The following is a 22,326-nucleotide window of genomic DNA, read 5'->3' as shown; positions in this document are numbered from 1 at the left end:
TTTTCTTTTCTGTTACAGTTCAGATTCTTAAAGGTATTCTTTAGTAACCTGCCTACTAGTAGTTATGTAACACGTATTGTAAGAGTTCTCTTTTTGTTGATCTGCTTGTAATTTCTCTTTTGTGTTTTGAACATTATATTGTACTGGTTGCCCACCTGCTACGGTCTCTTACTGAGACTGGCAGTATTGTATATAAATAAAATAAATAAATAATAAAGTGGGCACCGGGACATACAGGCCTCGCGGGGAATGCCGAGGCGGATAGGAGAGCTCGAAAGCTTACAAACCGAGCCTCCAACCAAACCAGCCTCTAGCAGCATGACGTGGAACCAGTGCCCTTAGCATACTCAGAAATTCTGAAATTTTCCGCCGAGAAATGCGCACTAGTGCCATTTACGCGCAAACCCATGGCAAACTACAGTGTAATAATAAATGGCCAAATAATACGACGGGTCTGATCGTACAAGTTTCTAGGTGTCATATTCGACAGGGACTTGTCATGGAGCCCACACATATCATACGTGAAAAAACGGTTGACAGGCATCTGCCACCTGTTCAAGTTTTTCGCTGGCAAGACCTGGCGAATGTCGCCTAGTGCCATGTTACAACTGTACAGGGTACTTTTTCTAGGATTTCTGCGATACAGCTTGCCAGCAATAAACAACACAGGCAAAACGAATCTACGCACAATACAAAGTCTTCAGGGTCAAGTGCTCCGGATCTGTGTAGGCCTGCCTGAGAGTGCTTCAACAGTGGCTACGATAGCAATCGCTAGAGACCACCTTGTCAAGACCCACATTGAAATTGAAGTACTCAGGACCCATATAAGGCATCTAGCCAGGAATCCTCGTCACCATTTAGCCTCTCTACCAGCGGACAGGCCACACACATCTTTCAGCCAAACGATAACTGCATATGATGAATCATTGCCAGCTTGTTTCACTCCGGCTGAGAGACCTTCGATCCCTCCATGGTGCCTAGCTCAGCCAAAAATCAACCTCGCAATACCTGGTATCTCGAGAAAAGCTGATCTGTCATCATCAGCCCTTAGACAGCTCACGCTACTACATTTGTACGAGAACTACCGTGACTCGACGCATATTTACACTGATGGATCTGTCCTTCCAAGCAGCTCCGCGGCGGCAATCGTCATTCCAGCGAAAGCTACAACAATCAAGTTTAAGACGACCCACGCGACAACATCGACGGTAGCAGAGCTCGCAGCGCTCTTAACTGCCCTTCATCACATTGGTGATGAACCGCCACACAAATGGACAATATCCTGCGATTCCAAGGCGGCACTGCAGTCTCTACTGTCACCTCTACGACGCGGACCGCACGAACAACTAATCTTCCATATTACAGAGACGTTACACCATATCAGTGATGCCGGCCATGAAATAACGTTCCAGTGGCTTCCAAGTCACTGCGGGATTATCGGCAATGAACGGGCGGATCACGCTGCCCGCTCAGCCCATACTGAGGAGCGCCACGTCCCAATTCCTCTTTCTAGAACTGACGCGGCACGGAAGCTCCGCCTACTTGCTCGGCAGTGCACCGAGTCGCAATGGAATGAGCCACATTTAAGAAATACGCGACTGTACTCACTTGATCCAACATTAAGTCTTCGAGCGCCATCACAACTTCGCCGTAGACACGCCACGCTTTTATATCGACTTTGGTTGGGTGTTGCCTTTACTAAAGCCTATGCCTTCCGCATAGGGATGACCGACACCCCAAGCTGTGACCACTGCGGCCATGAAGAATCAATTGGCCATATATTGTGCTCCTTCCCGCAGTACAGTCCACAGAGGGCATGCCTTACCAACGAACTTGACCGACTGGACGACCAACCGCTATCCGAAAAAAGAATTCTACAACATCTAAAGGACCTACCGTCGCAGAAGAAGGCCGTGCAAGCGCTTTTGCGCTTCTTACAATCTACCGGCCTGTGTGAAAGACTTTAACTGGAACGCCTTGTGTGTGTGTGTGTCTCCATGTGTGCACGTTCCTTTTTTTGCGTTTTCCTCTCTGTCATCTTTCTAACCCCTATCCCCCATCCCCAGTGTAGGGTAGCAAACCGGAGACACACATCTGGTTAACCTCCCTGCGTTTCTTTTTCATTCTCTCTCTGACTTACTATAAGGGGTTCACGATTAGATATCCCCCACCTCACAAAAATCTCCTCCAGCAGGAAGCGGTCTATTGGAGACAGCTACAAACGGGAACTTTCCCGAATCTAAACATTCTAAGCAAGATCCACCCAGGGCTATATAGCAGCAAATGCCCGTAGTGCGAGGACAAAGCCACAATAATTCATATAACGTATTGTGAAAAGAGGGCAAATGCGGCTGCAATAAACAGAATCCCGAGTGCGGAGCAGTGGGAGAGGATGCTTTCCAGCGAAGATCCGGCGGTCCAGGCAGGACTGGTCCGGAAAGCCTACCCGGCGGCAAGACTCAGTGGGGCCCCGGACTAGGGGCTCCAACCCTGCCGCAAGAGCCACAGACCACATCAAAAGATGTGAAGAGTGTCTCTACACCGAGACGCACCCATATATTTCTATGATTAAAGTTATTACTACTACTACTTAACTATGTTGGACATGACTCCCCCTAACATTCAATTTATGAACTTGCCTGGCTCAGATTTAACATTAGAGGTAGCACGAATGATGGCGCTATTTATAAACGCCTTTGTTTCCACCAAATTTTGTTTTATATATGCATCGTGTTTTTATGCACCGGCAGTAACATTGTTTTTATCACACCATATTTCATGTGGGAGAAAAAAGTATTGTAAGGAATTTAGCTATTCACTCACCAACCCAACATTTTGTGCTTTGCAAATTTGTGGCCGGCTGCTTTGGCCACCTTATATGGACAGCGCATATGACCGCAAAGCAGCCACAACGAACGCAAGTTTTTTTCAGTAGCATTTTCAAGCTCGCAGCACGAGCTTTCCTTGTGATTGCATACAAAGCTAAATGTGTAAAGAAAGAAAAAAAATGCCTAGAACGGCCACCTCTTTAGCTCATAAACAAACTTCAAGCGACAAGTTAAAATTTTTTGCGAAGTACATGCTTATCAAACTAAACTGAAAGGGAAGACTTTATTAGCACGAAGCCTAACAGTTCAATTCGGTTTATGGTGTATGGGGGTTTATCGTCCCAAACCGACTCGGGCTGTAAGGAACGCCACAGTGAAGGACTCGGGAAATTTCGACCACCTAGGGTTCTTTAACGTGCACTGACATCGCACAGTACACAGGCCTCTAGAAATTCGCCTCAATCGAAATTCGACCGCCGCGGCCGGGTCAGCACCCGCGTCTTACGGGTGAGCAGCCGACCACAATAACCACTTAGCCACCGCGGTGGCTGTTTCGCTCCGTCTGAGGGTGAGGTGCGTAATATATTTTCATAAACAGTTTTCCTCGTGACACATCGTTTCTTCAGTTGTACTTCTGAATTAAACTTCAAAATATATTCGGTTTCCAGATTCCAGCTGAGAGCCCCCTTTTTATATCAGTCGCACCTGTAATGATGTAGACGCCTGCACGAAGCCTCTACACTGCACAAAGCAGGGAATTCTTGGATCCGGAAAGCTCGAAATGGTGCTCTAGACACAGGTACTGCAGCCAGTCCAGTACAGGGATGGGGGGAGGGGGGGGGGGGTAAAAGGCTCATAAAACTGTGGCGCAGCTATTTTCTTGCGCTGCCCTTCGAGTCGCTCGCTATGGCGGTCAAGTGTGTGTCCCTCTCACGACCAACAGGTCGTAAACCGTGCGTTGAGTGGCACTGCACCATAGAATGCGAAGGAAAGAATAATGGGTGAAGCGTCTTTTCAGCAGGAGGAAATTGCCGCGAAGCATGAGCCAGAGCTGTACACATTACTGTCACGAACACTCCAGAAAGGCTATCGGGGTTGCTCGTATTTTTGTGTTGTTTTCTTTATTTGGCTATAAAGTGGACAGGTATATTATGGTAAGCCATCCAGATTGGCCTACATGTTCTTACAGATAGACTAAACTTTCCTGTCTAACGAATAAGGTGATCTACCCACCCCCTGACACGCAGGTCAGGGAGCGGGTGCCGCCACCTCAGACGCAGGCTGGGAGGCCTTGAGTCCCAGCAGCCTCTTCAGCAGGACGAGCAGGAGCTGGAGCTCAGGGGGAGGGGACACTGTGTGTGTGTGTGTGTGTGTGTGTGTGTGTGTGTGTGTGTGTGTGTGTGTGTGTGTGTGTGTGTGTGTGTGTGTGTGTGTGTGTGTGTGTGTGTGTGTGTGTGTGTGTGTGTGTGTGTGTGTGTGTGTGTGTGTGTGTGTGTGTGTGTGTGTGTGTGTGTGTGTGTGTGTGTGTGTGTGTGTGTGTGTGTGTGTGTGTGTGTGTGTGTGTGTGTGTGTGTGTGTGTGTGTGTGTGTGTGTGTGTGTGTGTGTGTGTGTGTGTGTGTGTGTGTGTGTGTGTGTGTGTGTGTGTGTGTGTGTGTGTGTGTGTGTGTGTGTGTGTGTGTGTGTGTGTGCGTGTGCGTGCGTGTGTGTGTGTGTGTGTGTGTGTGCGTGTGTGTGTGTGTGTGTGTGTGCACGCACGCACGCACGCCCCCCCCCCCCCCCGAGAGAGTACGGGCATTCCCATATTATGTGGTCGAGGGTCCCTCTCGCGCCACAAAGATTGCATTTATCGCTCCTGACCTCGGGTAACATGTGGTTCGCCATAACGTAAAAGTTTGCAGTCGCCTCCACGCGACTGCTTGTCTGTTGTCCAATTTCTGGTCTGGCGGGGGCACCAGTCTGCGCTCCAATCTATCATGCTGCGTGGTCTCCCCATATTTTAGCATGCGCTCTCCGCTCCCTCGGTCATCGAGGGGCCCTGTAGCAGCTCGGCGGTAGAGATCTCGAGCCAGCTCGTGGGCCGCTTCGTTGCCGGGGACGGCTTCGTGCGCCGGAGTTCAAATTATGTGACTTTTCCTATCCAACTTCCTCTGGCCTAGGATTCTGGCCGCTAACCTCAAGATGTGGCGCAGGCTGCGTGACTTTAATGATTACTCCACGGCAATTATAGGTTGGTCGGAAAAATTTAAAGTGCCGAGCAAGCAGTGTATTTGGACGATAACATGAAGTTGTTTTGTATTCATTGCTTGCTTACTAGCACTCAATTGGTTTCTTTTTACGGTAAGATGAGTGGCTAGCTTGTTAAGTGTTCCGTTCCCGAGTAGAAACCTGTGACGAGTGATATGCAGCTAGAATTTTTTTTAATTAACTATCTATTTTGAAACTTCTGACTGCAACTTAGTTCACGTCTACTGTAGCCGCAGAGAACTACGAGTGCAGGACGTCGCTTCTCTGCATTTTAGTGGTCCTGCAGTTCGTATTTTTAGTCTCCACTGAAAATAGTGTCATTTTTGGTAACCAGTAAAACTGCACTGCATTCATTGAAATAAAGCTTTTATTAAATGGTTCAGGTGAGCGCTACCGCACTTTCATAGAGGCGAAATGAGAAAAAAACACCCAAGTGTTGGATCATGTCCGCGCGTGTGTGATGTCCGCGATATGCCCAGTTGGTGGGAACTAGTATGGAAGCCTTCACGGTAGTGTCTCTCTTTTAGCATATACGGGACAATAAATAACACACATCATGCCACAAAATGCAACACGCTGTTTCTTTTGAAGCGAAAACCTTCACTACACCAGCTTTTCGAGCCGTCAGTGGGGCCGCAAGTTTGACCTTGCATATAGCTAGAGGTCAAACCATGAGCATAACTGGTGGTAGTCCGGTTCGACGCATGAAAATGGATGGATGGATGGATGGATGGATGGATGGATGGATGGATGGATGGATGGATGGATGGATGGATGGACGGACGGACGGACGGACGGAGGGATGGATGGATGGATGGATGGATGGATGGATGGATGGATGGATGGATGGATGGATGGATGGGTGGGTGGGTGGGCGGGTGGGTGGGTGGGTGGGTGGGTGGGCGGGTGGACGGATGGACGGACGGATGGACGGACGGATGGGCGGATGGATGGACGGGGTGACGGACGGACGGACGGACGGACGGATGGATGGATGGATGGATGGATGGCAATTTCCTACTGAAAAATCCTGTATGTTCCCAGTGCTGATTTCGTCAGCATCCCTGTTTTCCGCAGAGCTCTCTCTGTTTCTTCAAATTTTTCTTAACTGATAATTGCTGATTTGCCCGCTACTGCTGTCCAGATATTTGCTTGTCAATTTTCTATTTCGCTTTCTCCATTCCGTATCAACATTCCTTATATACAGGTACCTGAAAACTTTCCTAGCCCACTGCTTTTCCCCCATTTTTCTTAATCGCTCCTCAAATCCTATCTTGCTGCTAGCTTCTCTGATCTCGAACGACGCCCATCCCATATCACCCTGTACCCCCTGATTTGGTGTATTGCCATGTGCTCCCAAAGATAGCCTCCTTACGCCACGTTGTTTAATTTCTAACCTTGCTTGAACATCTGCTCTCAAGCACAGCACCGCATTACCGAAAGTCAGGCTAGGAACCATTACCCCTTTCCAGATCCCTCTTACCACTTCATACCTATTGTAATTCTATTTTTCACGAAAGCTGCATTCCTACTAACTTTATTCATTACATATTTTCCATGCTCTTTCAGATACTCAACACCGTTATTTATCCACACCCCAAGATACTTGTACTCATCCACTACTTCTAGCATGAACTCCTGTATTCTATGCTCGCCGACCTCATCATTAAATATCATGACTGCAGATTTTTTCTTACTAAACTTGAAACCTAATCTATCTCCCTCTGTAACACATATGTCTATCAACTTCTGTATATCTTCCTTGTTGTCAGCCATTAGCACTATATCATCGGCGTATGTTAGACCCGGCAATGAATTTTTAATCAATTATCCTTGCTTGAAAAAAGAAAGGTTGAAGCATAGTTTGCTCCTCTCTAGCTTGGTCTCCAACCCTTGCTGGTCTCCAACCCTTGCTGGTACAACATGAACAACGAAGGAGACAGAGGACATCCTTGCCTAAGCCCCCGCCTGTATCTCTACCGGCTCTGATACGTTTTTTTTTTCATTTTATAAGCACTCTGGTACCTTTATATATATCTTTTAAAAGATTAATTACTCCAACTTCCACATCCAATGTGCCCAGTATGTCCCACAAATACTCCTTAATAACACTGTCATAGGCTCGATAATATCCAGAAATGCTAGCCATAGGGGGCTGTGTTCCTTTTCAGCAATCTCTATACACTGCGTCAATGAAAACAGATTGTCCTCCAACCTCCTTTGTTTCCGGAACCCATTTTGTAGCTCCCCCAGCACCCCCTCGTTCTCCACCCAAGCCTGCAATCTGTCCTTTATAATCTGCATCACCACTCTGTACACCACAGATGTCATTGTTATGGGACGGTACTTACGTCAGCTTTGTCCCCCTTTCCCTTATATATCATGTTCATTCTACTTAATCGCCATTCATCGGGGACTTTCCCATCCACGATCATTTTATTCACTACCGGTATTAATTTTTGCTTGGATTTTGGTCCTAGCATCTTTATAAACATAATCGGAATACCATCTGGTCCTGTTGACGTGCCACTAGGAACCTTTTTCTCTGCCCTTTCCCACTCTCTTCGCTCAAGTGAAGCTATTGCAGAAACCGGTCTATTCTCCTTCGATAAATTATGGGCGTCAGCAAAAGCAGCGACACCAGCGGCTGTTACACCAACTATCTCGACTTTGACCTTGATTTTTGGTCAAGCGGGAAAGCGTCTGCCGGCATCGCACGAAAATAAAAGTTAGTTTTTGGGGAAAGGAAATGGCGCTACGCGCTACGCGCCTCTCAATAAATAAGGAGCCTAGTCAGCACATCCTAACTGTATTCTGATACGCTACACCACTGACAATACTATGTCGAAGAAAGCTTTCTTCTCACTAAAAAAATAAATAAATTTCAGAATATCTTAGGTGAACCACCCGGTACTTGCAGCCTATTTCAATTAATGAGCTAAAATGTGAATTTCGCGCATCTACGCTGGACATTTTTTAGCTGGTGCAATTTAAACCACAGTTTTTACTACCTATAGCACTGCCTCAAGGATTTAAAAAGGTTACGATGTGGCTACAGTACAGAAATTTCAGGCAAATGTGTCTACGAACCTTGAAACTGAAAGGAAGCTTGGATATCCTTATTGGGCCATTAGTAAAGAAGCTAATTTACACCTGTGTTATTCAATTAAGTCCCGCGCATCATACCGCTCATGTTACTACTGAGTCTGTTTTGAAACGTTTCGGCCTGCATGAAATGAAAGCGACTAACGCATTCTTATGTTCTGACAATCCTTGGCCATACTTTTAAGTTTCTTAACGTTACCCGTATGAATACTCAGACGGCGCGACAATCGGCTGACGTGTTTATTGCTTTCAATTAAATTGACTTCAACAGAACAATCCGACAGCTTTCCGTATAGGCTTTTGCCTTCCACCTGCACCTATTTCCCCCCAGGGCGAAAACTGTACGAATCCTATTTGCCGACAGTAGTTCACTCTTACAACCTGGAGTAGCATGCCAGGCCAACAATCAGGCAGAATTCTCCTGTTTCATTAAAGTCTCTCCTCCTCCTCCACTTACAAACTTAATGGGCACCTGCACTGCTCTGGAGTCGAAATAAAAGGCATTAAGGCCAGGCGCGCTAGAGAGCACATATTCATTCGCTTTGTCGTGGCACCAAGATTATTGATTCTCGCAACCAGATGACAAAACCTGCCGACAATTGTTGAATCGTTCTATTCCTTATTCGGTACACAAAAGCACCAATTCCAGAAATATGGGACTGTAGAAAAGCGGATTAAAATATAAACGTCTTCAACAAAGACAGCTTCTTTTGTAACGAGCTCTAGCAGCAGTGCCAAAATATCTGCTTTTGTGGCAGCAAAGGGAAAAAATATGGGAAAAGAAAACAGTGCGTCTAAGCGGCACTCTTTCGTCTATAACAAAGGCTAAGAGGCTGGCTATTGTGCGTGATACTAATGGCCAATTTTTTTTCCTTAGCTATACAAGAAATTCTGTGGGTGTAGTTTTTTTTATTTTGTGGTTGTCTTTATTTAGCTTTCTGTCTGCTTTCAACGCGACGAATATTTAGCAGCACTTTTTCTCGCTATTTGGAGGCCATCAAGAGAAGGAATGAAAAAAAAAGGGCGGGGTTCTGCCGCCATCCTTTGTTCCCCGGGGAGTGTAATGGAGCTGCAAGGCTACGCAACAACACTTCTCGTCGCGAATGGGAGAAAGGCACAATGAAAAAAATTCTTTGTTTGGGCAGATTAATGTAGCCTAAAAGTCAGAGCTGTTTTACTTGCTACAACGCCCAAGCATCGTTATTAAAAAAAACCATTTGCCCTATTCCTAATTAAATATCAGTGCGTAGTCTTAGCATCTTATCTTCTAAAGAACCTTTGCCTACCACTGCTTCTCTTATCCGGTCTTCGTTGTCATGGCACTATTGAGATATATAAGAGGTTCTGAACTAAGCCGGTGAAGCAAACATTTCTGTGTCAGTAGCTGTTGAAGTTTATATCGTAACTTCGATTCCACGCCATATAAGTGCTATGGACAGTTACCATGATATCTGACTCACCCCTGCTCCCGCCGCACGTTTTACGCAAAACTTTATGACCGGAAAATGCTCGTTACATGTGTAAGAGACTAACATAACGTACATACATAATTTGTCAAAGCAATCAGTACTTTGTTACCGAGAAGTTTTTCATCCGCTGTGTTCGAAACAATTTTAAATTTTTATTTGTATATGGAAGCTACGAAAAAAATTAGCTCAGTATCACAAAGGCGTGAGTAACATACATCTAATCGGGTTTAATTGTTTTCACTCGTTAACTATTGCGAAGTGCAAATATACACGCATTTGGGCCCAATCCTTCATTGAGTGCAGTCTGCACACGCCAGTGCTCGCCCATGAAGCCGAAACTTGCAGGCGAAAGAAAGGGCTCGAAATTAACTTAGCTATAGCCCACTCTGTTATGGAGAGGAAATAAGAGGGTGAGCTTGAGATGCGGAGAGATAGAAACGTGAATCAGGGCTCAAGAAGAGATTAATGGCAAGACAATAGAAACAGTCAACATGGGTGGGAGTGCAATGCAGCTAAGAGATGACCGATGGCCTCTTGGGGTAATAGGCTGCACTCCAAAGGAAGGATAAAAGTGGGTTACGGGGTAGGAATTAATTGGTAGTGTGGGGATGGGCGCTTGTCCAGCAGCCGGCGTGATCCGCGTGATGGTGATGATTGTGATCGAGGTGATGATGATGTGCAGGCGTGCTGGGTGCGGTGGTCACCGAGGTCCGCCTCCTGTCCGACAGCAACAAGACGCAGTACGTGCTGCAGGGAGAAGGGGCCACGCTGCTCTGCTTCTTTGTGCTGTCTCCCACCGAGGACCTCCGCCGCGTGCTCTGGTTCAAGGACGGCGCCGAGGTGTCCGTGTGGCGCAAGGGGCGCCGGCCGCTGGCGCGAAACCTGTTCGACAAGCGAGTCGACCTGAGCAACCGCTCCCCTTCCTTCATCACCATCCTCAGTGCCGACATGGCCATGCAGGGAAACTACACATGCAGGGTGGAGACGGACGCCGGTGCTTCCGAAAACGACTTCTTCCTCACCGTCATCGTCGGTGAGTGAATGCTCGTGTCGCTGCGTGCGCTAATTTCGGCAGCACAGCGTCTACCTCGCATTCCAGTAGACCGGAACGTAGTGAAAAAAAAAAGCACGAGGACTTATCAGTGAAATCGAAAAGCATAGTGATCTTTGCAGTAACACCAATATTATTTTTGACCACGGCACAGCTCAAGCAGCAGTTTAGTAGTGTACAACCGCCATGCGTGATGAGAGAAACACATTCGTTCAGGTGCATATTTTGCATGTGACTAACTATTGTGACTGCGCCGAATTGAACCAGCGAATTGCGACAGCTCTCGCCGAGAAGGTCGGTGAGTGCGGGCTAATCAGACGTTCCGTACTGGTTGGAGCACTGCCATTCATGTGCCAATTATGTGGCCCAGGTTTTGGGGGGCTAGTTTTCTAATTGGCTGCATGCGCAAGAGGCGGACAGAGAAGGACAAATGAAGCCTTGAATCGGTTTTGTACTCTGAGACCTTTCTACTGTGTTCTGGTATCATTCGTTCTCAAATTTTGTGTTGGAGTTTGTGTCCAGTTTAGCTTAATGAGTTCCCGAGTACGTTTGTGAGGTATATCTCACCGTAATATGCATAATTTATGCCTCTTACATTTGTGATTGGAAGCTAAATACGAGCTAAAAATTAAGAATAAAAATGTACGTGGTGTCTGAGCTAGCTTTTGCCAGGGTTTGAAAATATGCCTAGGGACTCTAAGACGACGCGACTAAATGCATGTTTCTGGCTATCGTATGGAACAAGTAACACAGTTTGTCGTATTCTGCTTTATTGCACAATTAAGCGGGATTAATTAAGCAACTTCGCAAGCAACGAACTAAAGGAAAGATTTCTAATCAGAAAGTTGTAGAACGGCCCGCAAAATGTTCCACTGAATAGTTTCAAACTTTTCATCTTTTACGTATTACTTATTTCCGCTCACTGCAGATGCTCGCGAAATAAAAAAAAATACCACCTGACATGCCCGCTTTCGCGATGAAATGGCAGTGCCGCCGTGCTCTCAAACGTTCCTCCTGCAAACAAACGGAAAATTTAGCCGGGTGTGCTGCTGTTTAAAAGGTGACAGGGCATAGACGCAGGCGCTGGCTGTGCGATTTGCGCCAGCGCAACCGATAAGGGCTGCGTCTGGATGTCGCTGTCATGCCCGCCGCGCGGGAACCATACTGCTGGCGTAAATGGTGGACGTTTTCTATACGAAGTGAAGGTACAGCGCACGAAGGACGGGACATAGACAAACACAGATCATGAAGCCAGATCATGAGGCTGAAAAAGGGCGGCTTTCCAGACCACATCCTGCGTGCTGTAGCGGAGAAAATTCTTGCCGAATTCTGAAAAAAAAAACGACGAGTTGGCTTGCAGCAGAAAACCGAAACTTCGCGTTGATACTTTATGTGCACAAGGTATCACATAACCTGAAAATAATTGCAGGAAAAGCCAGTGTCAGAGTCATCTTTTGTGCCCCAAACAAGCTGCAGCGCCTGTGTAAAACCGTAAACCGTGAAGGACCTCCACCTGCCGAATGCGGAAAAAATCACGAATCACCCTATGTGTAGTGTCGTAAAAATGTTGTCTATAAGACAGAGCTATACTGTGGGCGATTTTATATTGGCCAAACAGGGCGCTGCCTCAATGATCTTCTAAGTGAGCATAAACGCTCCCTAAGACCACCCCCCAAAAGCAATTTGGTTATACATTGGCTTTCCTTTAAATGCACTCCTTTTTTCGGCCGTACTATAATACTGTAAAAACTTAAGGACTAACGTACGCGGAAAATCGTGGAAGCTCTTTTAATTTACCGGGGACTTGACAACTGCGTCAGCAAACCTTCCGTCGCGCTAACACAAAAAGAAATTGACTATCTTAACAGTTAAGTTCGCTTGTGTAGGTTGCGACCGTGTGCTTTTGTTGTTTCGTGTGTTTTTGACAATCATCACTGATGCTGTTCTTCTGTTGATTGTGCTCCTTTTCGCCTATTTATTGCGTGCGAGCAATAAAGCCTTTCAGTCGTAAGCAGCGCTGTGTTTGTCTCTTTCTATGTCCCGTCCTTCGTGCGCTGTGCCTTCAGTTAGTACCATGTATCGACAAGCCCAGACAAACACCTTAATGCAGTATTTTTCTTTACGATTTCTCCCTTTTGCTGCCACCTCATCGGTGCTGCGATTAGAGCCACTGGAAACTTTTCTGTACATTTTATACGTGATACAGTGCACGCTCCACTTGTGACTATTGCTACGAAGCCAATTTGCCGCAGCCAGCAGTCGTCGGGAGGTGAATTGGGGGGACAGAGAAGGGTATTCTATGGTCGCTGCTTTGAAGAGTCAGCGCTCCTTTCCATTTGAGTCCGTAATTATCAGCTTCTAATTAGTTCTAAACTCGGCAAAGATCACATTGCCCCACTGATTAAAACTGACGCTGAACAGACCAGGGCGCTGAACAGACCCCAGACCGTAGTAAATGCACAAGTAACAGATCGTGATGGTTTAAGTTCGTTGATAGTCAGTGCGAAAAATCTGAGGAGGCGACGCCTACCGATCTAATACACACAAGCCAAAGTAATTAATCACCATCATCATCATAATCATCGGCTACTTTTCATGTCTTTAGACTCATTTTCCGCTTAAAAGTAGTTGGCTCCTGTACTACGGCAACCATTTGAAGGTATGGACGATTAAAGAGCCGGGAAGCATCTTAAAGATCTGAAAAGAAACCTGAGTTTCAGGGCGGAGCACGAAAACCATTGATTGGAAGCAGTAGTCATATGTGGGCGCACGTGAACGAAGGCGGCCGAACGCACGTCTAAGGTCGAAGAAGAAAGACGGTAGAACGCCGCCCTAAATACCTGGCGGATACCGATTCAAAGACTGCCCTAGTAGAGTCCATGCCTTGCCCTGGAATATGCTACAACGATCGTGCTTAAGGCTTGAGGTCGGTACCTGCCCTCAGCGACTACATCGACCACAAAATTTGCGACCTTTTTGCTACAAAAAGCGCATATATTTGCTTGAAGCTTTTCTTGAGCACCTTGATGCAATGAAAAAGTCAAGTAATAAAAAAAAACTGAGCCAAGTGGTCAACGCGCGTGAGCATGGACTGCTAGTAAGTTTTTCAGTTTTTATCCGTGCCAGTGTTCGTAGACTAGGCATTGCTTTTTACTGTGCCCCTTCTCTCCGGTAGGTGTTTTTTATTTTTCATTCATAGGCCCTCCTGCAAATTTCAAACTAGAACTCAGCACCTCGGTGTTGAACGAAGGGGGAACAATGCAATGTTCTTTAACAGAATATTACCACCCATATATATATTATATTGCTAGGCCTTGGTATGCACTGTTTATAAATAAGAACGCGCCTTTTGTAGCTATTCTCACCAAGTTGCTCTCTCCGCCCTTACGCTGCAGACTCTTGCAAGGAAGGCAGCTGGACGACTTTCTCTGACCGCGTGTCGTGCACAGAAGCCGTGGAGCTGGACTGCAGAGGCATGTTCCCCAAGCCTTCGCCAGCGTGCGGCGTGTACAATGATCAAACCGGCGTGTACCTTAATACGATGCCCTTCGACAGTGTCCGGGTAGCGGCCAACTCTACCTACTAGGTTCGACTGCAGCGCGTCTTCCAAGTTCGTGACTGGCTGTCTTACCGGAACTTGACCTTTCGCTGCCACGTCATTGTCCTAGGCACAGACTGGCGCACCGGCATCTCGCACAAACTGTTCGGAGGTGGGTGGTGTCTTTTAGCACGGATAATTGGTTGCGCTTACTCACAAAGAGGGGGCTTAGTGCAGTGCAAATAATGTCGTTGCCGGCAGCTTTCTTAGCCAGAGCATGAGGGCCGTATCATATGATTTGAACTTATCTATATCCCACGGCGCATGGTCAACAGTATCCAGTTTTCGACTGTCATTAGTAGTGGGGACTGTGTTTCATCACCAGACGGCAGCACTTGTCAGAGGCATTCAATTCGGGATTGCCAGCACACTCTCTTCGTATGCACGTCAATAGCCGAGCAGGCAGCATGGATAGTGACTGGCCATGTCAGAACTGGACGACATTGTTCTTGCAGAAAGAAGGTGTGAGCTTTTTGGAGATTTTCCGGCTTCTTGTGGCAGCGTGTGGCGAGTAGGCAGCATCCCGAAATGCCGTCTTCTACTGTGCGGAAGGCTAGCAGCCCTGGCTTCCAGCGGCGGGATGTTGGGGGCATGATCACCCTAGGTGACCGACCAGGGCATGCCACCCAGCGCTGCCTTTGTCGGTTACTATGCTGCCCGCTCTGCTACTGTCATGCACATGAAGAAACTGCGCTGGCAGCCACAAAATGAATGCCTCCGACTAGTGCTACAGTGTTGTAGTAGAACACAGTCCCCACTACTAATGACAGGTGCAATGAATGATACGGTGGACCATGCGCTGCGGGAGACACAAAAGTTCGTCTTCATAGTACGATCTTCGTAGCAGCTTTTCGCCGTGCTGTGTATTCATTTACCGTTTTATGCAGGCCCGTTTTAATGATAGGAAGCAGAATTTAGGAAGATAACATGGGGCTCAATGAGGCCCGATGTCACATACTAGCGCGGAATAATCACATAATCGCTTGAGCCTAAAGGAAATGGTTAAGTCAGTATTTGCCCATGCCATCAAAGGCTAACGCGAGCTTCGGATTTCTCCGGGGCGTTAACATATAATAATGTTCTAGCATCAATAGCGGTTAGCAGTTTGCTCAGAAGAGGGCCGGTAACTGCAACAGTGCGGTGATGGTGTTCTCAAAACGTATGTTTGTTTTTGCAGAATAGTAGGAACGTGAGGAACTATACAGTAAAAATGTCAATCAGTCAATAACTTTATGCTCTTGAAAGAGAAGAGACAAGAACAAAGGTCGACAGCCTGAGAGGGATCCTTTCTGCTTTCCGGGCATCGCAGTACGGCAGAAAATGACACGCTGAAATTCAAAATTTGACTAAAGATAACTAGCTTCTACAAAACGCATTAAAAATTCTTGCTGGACAATATTCATAAAGCGGCGTGCTTTACCATCTCAGGCATACCGCCATGTTATCAGAGCCCCCTTCAGAGCCTCCTTCAATTGCGAAATGGGCCGGCGATATCACCTCTAGTATTTTGTTTTTAGTGTTTTCCAACTTATAAATGCTCCGTTTTCGATTGGAGTGGTATTCTGCGATTAATGCTTGGTACTTTAGCGACACAGGCCAACTTCTCTGCTCAGTGTCCCTCTACTAGAGAGCACTATACAGCTCTTCAACAGGCAGTACGCTTCCCAAGTACTGGCGGATGGTTCCGTCAGCACAAAACTGTCGAAGGCTATCAGTATCGAGCTTAAACTTGGCTTGCTTGCGCAGATGCCGGATGCTCGCCGGAGCCGCCAGAGATCGTCAACGGCTACTACAACGTGAGTGGCGAGGAGACGTGTTGGCGGACGCCGGCCGATGGATCTGTGGCGCGATACCACTGCCTCGAAGGTTACGAGCTGCGGGGACCACGGGAGCTGGTGTGCCGTAGTGGCTCCTGGGTGGCGCCACCTCCGTTAGTGACGTTTTCCGGGAAGAGACCGGCTATCGCAGCGACGGCAACTTTCAAAACCATCATCTGCAGTGAGTGCATCTGCAAAGAAATGTTTAGTATTTGTGAACCAAATGATGCCTGAGAAAATAATACAAACATTTAAGAGCGAATATGAGAGATATGCTGATTTTCAAGCCGTGCCTTTATCACCATATCATGAAAATAAATGATACTTCAGGAAACGAAGTTAATTTGTGTTTGCGTCTGCATATTTTGGAGAAAAGTCATGCATGCCTATTCAAGGAATGTTCGATTATAATAAGTTCAGTGGTTTATTTGCCTTTGTTTCAGCATTAAACAGCCAAGCTGAAGTAGAATGGAATCTTTTGCTGACTGGAATTATGGCAACGCTGAATGTACTGCTCTCTCTCTACCTGACGCTATACTCGTCGTAGCAGCTGCTAACGACGAAATAAGCCTTGTGGATGTGCAGATGATTGCCTCCAATAATTGTAAGGTGAGAGACCCAGCTTTCTTGATCGCACTTTTTATTATGTTGCCTCAACTTATTGTAAAGAGGATCGACTCTAAGAAATGCGTGAAGCGCCTCATCATTGTAAATTGTTACAAATATTTATTAGATCCTGCTAATGTCTCAGTACCGATGATGTACGGATAAGTGCCGTAGTTTCTTCTATTCTAAACGCTGCGCTCAAAATCAAAGAAACGAATTTCTGTTCGTTTGCGAACGACAGTAGTTAGTGGCACTAAAATAAGATTAATGTTTGCATAAAGGCCGCTCAGAAGCCTTGAGACCTCTGCGTTTTCTAATATAGAATCTAGAAAAAAGGGTCTATATATATGCGCTCTTTTTTTTCTTTCTGCCTTCTTTCTAGGGACCAGTCGTCTGGCATGACATCGCGGTTTTCACTTATACGAAGGGAGGACTCGGAAAATATACACACGGGCAACACATAACTCATGTTGGTTGGCTGGTTGGTCAGTGGGGCCATGACGTCACAAATGGCCGGCCTCAACAAAGTTTGCTGCTGTGTTTAGGTATCTTTTACGTCATAGTATTTGTTTCATGTTCCAGAAGTTCCTCATCAGGTATAATAGTAATTACGGTATTTATAATAATAACAATATTTTTATTTGTTATTCGCGAAATATGCTACTTTATTAATGCAAGCGTATCAAAATGATTGTTGTCGCTAAGTGAAGTCTCTCACCCATGTAAGACCGACGTAGAGTAGAAGTTCACTGCTACAATTCCACGACGCGCAGCTGACTATATTTTCATTTGGAAAAGAAAATGTTGCAAGTTAATTGGCAAAACGACAAAACCCGCCAACTTCTTCCCCTTCTTCCACCCCATCACTATGAAATGAATAGATCGATAGATAAAACTAATAAAACGAAGGCATAAAGTCGGCCAAAATATTGATATCTGGCCTGCTACTCTGCACCGTGGAAGGGGAGGAGGAGTAGAAAGAGGGTCGTGATGAGTGCCGATGTGGTGAGAAGAAAGATGAGAGTATGTGCACGCATATTTGATGGCATCACAACCGCGAGTCGAGGCCTCTGTCACTCAAAAAAAAAAAAAAACGAAAGGCCCGTATTGCCTGGGGTGCTTGCCAACTCTGCGGCCAAGTTCCCAGCAGTTAAGTCCTTCGAGAGTGGCCTGCTGCCCAAACGCTTCAAGGAAGCGACCAACGTTAGTCTTTGGCGCGCATAAACTGGACATACCACTAGCACATGCTCCGCACTCTCAGGTATGCTACAAGTGGAACATTTCCGGCGTGTCCGCTCTTCCAATTAAGTACTTTTACGTTAAATTGAAGCAACAGCTTTCTTACTGGGACCTCTTTGTATACGTGGTTAAAGAGGTTAAAAATGCACGGGATTGCCAACATATAGGGGCTAAAGTTTTTCTCAGTTTTTACCTGGGACAATACTGATAACATTCTTCGGTATTTCTTTCCCTTCTGCTGCCTTTTTTCAGTTCTTGCTTGGTGGTGGTGGTGGTTTTGGGAAGGATGACTCGTCCACGTCATGCATAGAGGTTTACGTAGTGTGTACAACCTGCAAGACGGATCTTCGTATTGCCTTTGAATTTCGTCTCGGAGGCTTGAAGAAAATCTACAGAGAACACGGTGGAAACTGGACAGACGGGAAGAGCCTTACGTGCTCCTGAAGACAAAAAGCCGCGTGCAAGACAGTTTTCCGCTATATGTATAGTAAAAGCGTTTCGTAATTTTATGCACCAGTTGTATTCTGTATTTTTCCTGATGTGGACGGTGAAGTACCTTAAACCATTACTTATGGTTTATGGGATCCGTAGCTCCCCTGTCGCAACACCCCCATACCCATCGTTTTTTACTTTAGACCTTTATCCAACGGCGGGCCTACATTCATTCAGTAATACTACAAGTTCAAAGCAGACGGTGTCTCAAAGGTTCAAGCTGCCCCATGGAGTTGCTTACCGAGATGTTTTATCTCGAATATAAACTCGAGCAGAAGCTAGCTGCTCAAGGCAACAATGATATGTTGAGAGCTAGTGGAATAGACATAACCTTGGCAGGGTAAAGGCTTTTGCCCAACGAAAACTTTGAGCTTAACAGCACCTTCAGCCCATCATCGAAGCAGCAGCTGTCGGAGAACGTGTTCGAGAGTCGAGGTAAGTGTTGTGTTGTTTTTGTGTCCCACCTATCAGCGTGTCTACTTTCACAAGAGTACAGTTTGAATAGTTTCTTTCGTATTCGCATGTAACTTACCAAGTTATTCTGGAGTGGAAGAAGATCAGTTATGCAGTGGATTGAAGCCGGGTGTGCTTGGGGTGACATAAAGGTAATACGTGGTCGGCCTTGCTGGCTCATGACTGCTTTTGCTGTCACCATCAGCAAAGGGTAACAAGTACTTGGCAGCGGTCTTGCTAGCGTACTCGTAAAATCCCACTGCCAAGAAATCTCATAGGCTATCGGTCTTCATAGAATAGTCGAAGTATAGTTATATGCCTGGCAATACATAGTTTTTCACTTCAGATTTTATACAACTTTAAAAATAGGCATTTTGAGTTAGAAGAGCGTTTCTTTAACATATCATTGCCATTGGTGTAGTACATCAGAATACGGCTAAGACGTGCCGACTAGAAGGCTGGTTCACTAATATTGAATAGGTAAGTTTTTATTTGTTACTGTTAGGCTCCTTAATTATTGACAGGTGCCTAGTACACCGTTAAGTAATATCCCCATCTATTTTTACAATTTCGAAAGCGCGGTTACCCTCGGCATGTATACATAAAGAAATCGGGCTGCAAATGTTCTCGATAAATACTAGAAAAATTAATTACATGGTTTCGCCAGGAATTTCTTCGAATAATGCATCATAAGCACATCAGAAACGTGGCATCAGGTGTTTAGTTCAGAAAATGGGCGGCAAAATTTCAGTGCCCACTCTACAAAAACTCCTCACATGGTTTCGCCAGGAGCAGCTTACAAGGATACAACTTAGTATGGCCAGTAGTATAGGCACCAGATGTACACATCAGAATACCGGCGGAAATTTTCTGGAGATATTCTACAAAATTTCATCACATGGTTTCACCAGGAACTTATCTAAGTGATGCATCATAAGCACGTTAAAAATGTAGCCACCAGGTCTATATTTCAGAAAATCGGCAGCACATTTTTTTTGTGCCCACTCTACAAAAAGTCATCACATTGTTTCGCGAGGAACACTTCAGAAGAATGCAAATTGGTCAAATATCGAACTTGTAAAAAAAATCACCTTGGTGAAAAAGAATACAACTTGCACTCATGAGTAATGTAGGCGTCAGATGTGTATATGAGAAAACTGGCGGCAAATGTTCTAGAGAAAATATACTAAAATTCGTTACGTGGTTTCGCTCTGAACTCCTCACTGTGATGCATCATAAGCTGCTCAGAAATTCTATGAAGTGAACATCAGAAAGTCGGGAGCAAATTTTCTGAGAAACGACAAGAGCTCTGCACAAGGATAATCACAAAGTCACAAAAAGTATGATTTTTTTCAGCTATTCATTCATAAGAATTCCGCACAAACCTCATAAATGTTTTGCAGGGAACGGAAAATATCCATTATATACATTTAAATTTTACGTATAGAAAGGGTGTGCTAATTCCGTGGCATTTTACTGCCGTCCCGCTGCAGTGATTTTGGCCTCTGCTAGAATCAGGCAAGACCGTGACCTCGAATAGCCGTGAATTGGATTCACAGGGCTTCCGGAGAGACCTAGGGCTTTCACGAACTTATTGCTTTACGTAGTCGTTAGTATATAAAACACACACACATATATATATATATATAAAATTCAACGACGGCGAAGTCTCTGTCTTTCCTACAACACAGCGAGAGGCGCAGAACATTGTGAAGAAATGAAGGTACATTTAGTGTTTTTAGCATGTTGCAAGAATTCACTGAATCAATCGGAGTTTTGTTGTCACAGATGGAAAATTTAACTGAATTCAAGATAAAATATAAATGAAGTGAATACTGTGTATCCGAATGATCAGTGACACTAAAATATAGCACATTTAAAATTGCTTGCTCCCACGATGGCAGGAGAAACTTAAAGACATATAGCTTCTTGGAGTGAGATATTAGACGCAAGGAACACTTTCGTTTCTTTTTCAATTTAGACGCACTCATCCCGGGTTAGAGATTGGGTCTACGCACTTCTGTCATTCAAAAACGTGACGTTCTGAGCAAACGAACTCAGGAGACATGTAAATTACGTTCAATCCATTCTCAATGACGTCGATTTCATTTGAAGTTAGGCTCTTTTTCCCTTCTCCATAATTTTACGCTCAGCCTGGCAGCACTGAAATCGTCGAGCACTAAATCGACACTCTAAAGTTGGCCATAAACTTGCCGCATTTAGAGTTGGTACGCAGCGAGTATTCTGGCTTTGTTCTTTATACTCATATTTTCACGCAGACTAATGATGTCACATTTGCATTATTATATGAGCGTCCTTACTTCTTCATAGTTGCAGATGATTCGTTCATACCCAACGTTCTCACTCCGATACGGTCCCTCAGTTTCTTCGATGCACACGTGACATTAGCGCGCTATTCTGGATAAATCTATTTGGCAATGCCCGCGCCATACTCACGCAAGCTGACCCTGAATTTGAAACTGTTTGAAGAACTCTTCAGTAAGTTGCGTCGTCAGTTGTTGAGGGTTTGTGTCTGGCATTTTGTTTGTTTTATTTTTGACTTCGCGATTTATTTTTAAAATCAACGATATAAACAACCCTCTGACCTCTGTATATAGCGTGGTTTGAAATGCTTCTAGCCAACTTTTCCCAATACAATCAATATATAGTAGCGAAAAAGATAAGGGTCACAATACGAAAGTAACCCAAGAGTGCTAGAGAAAAATGTTTCCGCGCCTTAGGTTGCTATAGAAAGGTTTAAGCCATTGAAAAGTTGCTCGGGAAAATCAGCGTTTGGAAGATGAGTAGGGAACGATGACTTCGCCCACCCGTCATTCTATTTGCTGAGGGGAACTGCGGCGTCCCCTAAAAACAGCGTTGTTAGCTACCTTAACATTAATTTATCACTCCAACTGGAGGATAAACGTCTGCGTCTGTGATTAAGTACTCAGGAAGACAAGCAAATATTGGCTGAACATAAAGATAAAAGAAGTCACCACTTTTCGCCCCGTCACAACGTGTGTGCGTCTGAGCTTTTGTTCGGTTCATAGGGTTTAACGTCCCGAAGCGAATCAGTAACGAAAGGGAAAATTCACTAGGTTCACTGTGAAGGCACACTAATAATGCGCGTACATAAATGCCTGATCGCATGCAGGAAAGCGGAGCATTGGGCAGAGAGTAGGTTGGTATCCGCAGGCTATCTCCCAGATGCGCAATTTACGCGCACAATTAAACGCTCAGCATTTGAGAGCTACATTCACCTCTTTATTACACAAATTAAGACAGTAAAAGCTGCATCTAAGAAACAACGCCGGATGAAGTGCAGTATTTGGTGTACCAGAAGAAATATGACAGGTGATAATGGACGAAGAACGCTCGATCAGTCGCTTCCTCCTTCGCGCTGGACGATGAGTGTTCAGCCAC

The 22,326-nt window shown here is 45.5% G+C and overlaps 1 pseudogene; it reads left to right on the top strand.

Annotated features, from left to right (window-relative positions):
- The window catches only part of LOC144119703 (uncharacterized), a 26,391-nt pseudogene extending 7,989 nt beyond the window's left edge, over window positions 1–18,402 (top strand).
- The last annotated feature ends 3,924 nt before the right edge of the window (window positions 18,403–22,326 follow it).

Source organism: Amblyomma americanum, chromosome 2, assembly GCF_052857255.1.
Source record: "Amblyomma americanum isolate KBUSLIRL-KWMA chromosome 2, ASM5285725v1, whole genome shotgun sequence".
In the NCBI taxonomy this organism is placed as follows: Eukaryota; Metazoa; Arthropoda; class Arachnida; order Ixodida; family Ixodidae; genus Amblyomma; species Amblyomma americanum.
Note: the sequence above shows the minus strand (reverse complement) of the source record. Positions and strands in the feature narration are given on the sequence as shown.